The sequence below is a fragment of the Rhincodon typus genome, unplaced genomic scaffold (genome assembly GCF_021869965.1).
Source record: "Rhincodon typus isolate 14 unplaced genomic scaffold, sRhiTyp1.1 hic_rhity00003563, whole genome shotgun sequence".
Classification (NCBI taxonomy): Eukaryota; Metazoa; Chordata; class Chondrichthyes; order Orectolobiformes; family Rhincodontidae; genus Rhincodon; species Rhincodon typus.
Window position 1 is genome coordinate 13,341 of NW_025969201.1, and position 3,244 is coordinate 16,584.

At 50.4% G+C, this 3,244-nt stretch overlaps 1 long non-coding RNA gene and 1 pseudogene across 1 annotated transcript in view; both read right to left on the reverse strand.

Annotated features, from left to right (window-relative positions):
- The window catches only part of LOC125481785, a 7,417-nt gene extending 4,314 nt beyond the window's left edge, over window positions 1-3,103 (reverse strand). The window contains exon 1 of the long non-coding RNA XR_007261456.1: window positions 2,760-3,103. This is a non-coding gene — a long non-coding RNA (uncharacterized LOC125481785). The remainder of the gene's footprint in view (window positions 1-2,759) is intronic.
- A 43-nt stretch (window positions 3,104-3,146) lies between these two features.
- On the reverse strand, window positions 3,147-3,244 carry LOC125481786 (annotated as a pseudogene; the record flags this gene model as incomplete).

Here is a 3,244-nt window from a genome sequence, read left to right on the forward strand (position 1 = left end):
TGTGAGAAAGAGAGCTATTTCAGGTACTCATAGCTTGGAAAGTCATGCTTCACCTCCAGTCTTTGAATGGCCATTGTGAGACAACTAACTAACTGTAAAAGCGTTAGTGCTCATTTTAAATTGAGTAGAATGAGTCTTAATGATCCCCTTCGTTCAGAGCTGCCTGAAGGCAAACAGCTTGTCTCTAAGATGGTTGTGATGAGGGGTCATCAGATTTGAAACATTAACTCAGTTTCTTGCTCTCCATGTACTGCCAGACATGCTGAGTTTCTCCAGCACATTTTTTCTCGTCTCAGCAGCAAAAATCAGCATTTGATTTGAAATTTGGGAGGTCCAGTCTGAAGTCTAATAACAGTGCGGATGAAGCTGTTCTTGAACCATTTGGTACATGTGTTTAAGCTTTTATATCTTCTGCCTGATGGAGGAGGTTGGAAGTGATTATAACTGGGGTGGGAATCACCTTTGATGATTTTGGCTGCCTTTCCATGGCAATGAGAAGTGTAGATGGAGTCAATGGATGAAAGGTTGGCTTGTGTGATTGTCTGGGCTGTGTTCACAACTTTCTGTAGTTTTTAATGGTCCTGGGCAGAATAGTTGCTGTGCCAAGGCATCCAGACAGAATGCTTTCTATGGTGCATCTGCAAAGGTTAATGAGAGTCCTTATGGACATGCCGATTTTTCCCAGCGTACTGAGGAAGAAGAGGCATTGTTGCGTCTTTTTGCCTGTCGCACCAACGTGAGTGGCCCAGGACAATATGTCGATGATCGTCACTCCTCGGAACTTGATTCTCTTGACCATCTCCACCTCAGCTCCTTTGATGTATATAGCGGTGTGACACCCTCCGTGCTTCGAGGATCCAGTTGCAGAGGGTGGAGCAGAGACCCAGGTTGCAGAGTTTGCAGAGTGGTTTTGTTTGGATTATAGTGTTGAATGCGGAGCTGTATTCAGTAAGTAGAAGCCTGATGTAGGTATCCTTATTATACAGATGCTCCAGGGGGGAGTGTAGGGTGAGGGAAATTGTGTCTGACATGGACCTGTTCCGCCCGTACACATGTGGCAAAGGATCGAGGTGGGGAGGCTACAGTTGACGTGAGACATGACTAACTTCTCAAAGCATTTCATAATTATGGAGATCAGAGCCACCGAGCAGTAGCCATTGAGGCAATTTGCATGTGTTTTCGTTGGCACCAAGATGAAGCAGGTGGGGGCTTTGAATTGCAGAAAGGAGAGGTTAAAGATATCAGCAAAAATCCCACTGCTGGTCCACACAGGGTTTGATTGCGGGTCTGGGGACTCCAATCCGGCCAGTTGCTTTCCATGGATTCACTCTCAAGAAGGCTGCTTTGACGTTTGCAGCGGTGACTAAGGGAACAGGTGTGTGCAGAGCTTTCGAGGACAGTGACACAGACAGCATCCTGGTGAGGGAGGGGGGATAGCGGCCCGGTGAGGGAGTGGGGATAGCGGCACGGTGAGGGAGTGGGGATACTGGTCTGCTGAGGGAGTGGGGATAGCGGCCCGGTGAGGGAGTGGGGATAGCAGCTCGGTGAGGAGTGGGGATAGCGGCCTGCTGAGGGAATGGAATTAACGGCCCGGTGAGAGCACGGGGATAGCATCCTGGTGAGGGAGTGGGGATAGCAGCCCAGGGAGGGAGTGGGGATAGCGGCCCAGTGAGGGAGTGGCGATAGCAGGCTGGTGAGGGAGCGGGGATAGCGGCCAGGTGAGGGAGTGGGGATAACTGCCTGCAGTGGGAGTGGGATTAACGGCCCGGTGAGGGAGTGGGGATAACTGCCTGCAGTGGGAGTGGGATTAACGGCCCGGTGAGGGAGTGGGGATAACTGCCTGCAGTGCGAGTGGGATTAATGGCCTGGTGAGAGAGTGGAGATAATTGCCTGCTGTGGGAGTGGGATTAACGGCCCGGTGAGAGCGCAGGGATAGCAGCCTGGTAAGAGAGTGGGGATAGCTGGCCGGTGAGGTAGTGGGGATAGTGGTCTGTTGAGGAAATGGGGATAGCAGCCCGGTGATGGAGTGGGGATAGCGGCCTGCTGAGGGAATGGGGATAGCAGCCTTGTGAGAGACCATGTATAGTGGCCTGGTGAGAGCGTGGGTACAGCAGCCTGGTGAGGGAGTGGGGATAGCGGCCCGTTGAGGGAGTGGGGATAGCGGCCCGGTGAGGGAGCGGGGATAACTGCCTGCTGTGGGAGTGAGATTAACGGCCCGGTGAGAGCGCAGGGATAGCAGCTTAGTGAGAGAGTGGGGATAGCGGCCTGCTGAGGGAGGGGGATAGCGGCCCAGTGAGGGAGTGGGGATAGCGGCCTGCTGAGGGAGTGGGGATAGCGGCCTGCTGAGGGAATGGGGGTAGCAGCCTTGTGAGAGACCATGTATAGTGGCCTGGTGACAGCTTGGGGATAGCAGCCTGGTGAGGGAGTGGGGATAATGTCCCCCAGTGAGCGAGTGGGATTAGCAGCCCGGTGTAAATTTTCTGTTAAAGCAGCAGAATTGAAACATGAAAACTATGGAAGATAATAGATTTATTTGCAATTCTCCTTTCCTCACGGACTAGCACAAGGTACCTCCAGCAGATACTGAGCAATAAGGCCCATACAGCAGAACACAACTCGGCTTTCCCTTACAACGTTCTCACAGCTTTGAGTTTGCCAATAGTTTCCCAGAGTGACCCTCAAGGGACCTCGAATTGGGAAGCAACAAAACCACCTTCCTCAATCGCATTTCTGACATCAATATTCCTTCTTTCACTCACCTTTTCAGAGACTAGATAGATGATTCTGAAGGGGAGATTGGGAGAACCTTTCCCGGTAAAGAACGAGAGCGTTACAGAGGATTTATATGAAAATTAATGGAGATATCAAATCTGTGTTGGCAACCAACAAAAACAGCCTTGCGAAAACAGGCAGCAATGCAGACACCCACAAAATTAAGACCGAGGCAAAAGCGAGCATGCCCTCTTCCAAGACAACAACATTCACACAAAAAGTTAGTTAAAAATGGGGCCAATAATAAAAGAGGCAGCATTAAGCAGGCAGCTTAAATTTTTGCCCCACAAAAATAGCAGTCTCCTGCTACAACGTTGGGAAGACCGTGAAGGATAAAACAACACACTCACTCTTACTTTGCCGTTTTAAATACAGCCCTGTAAAAACAGGGCCACAAAAAATTCATTACAACTCTGAGTGCTCCACTCCACGGAAATCTTTAGTAAAAGGCGAAAGATTTATACGATCTGAA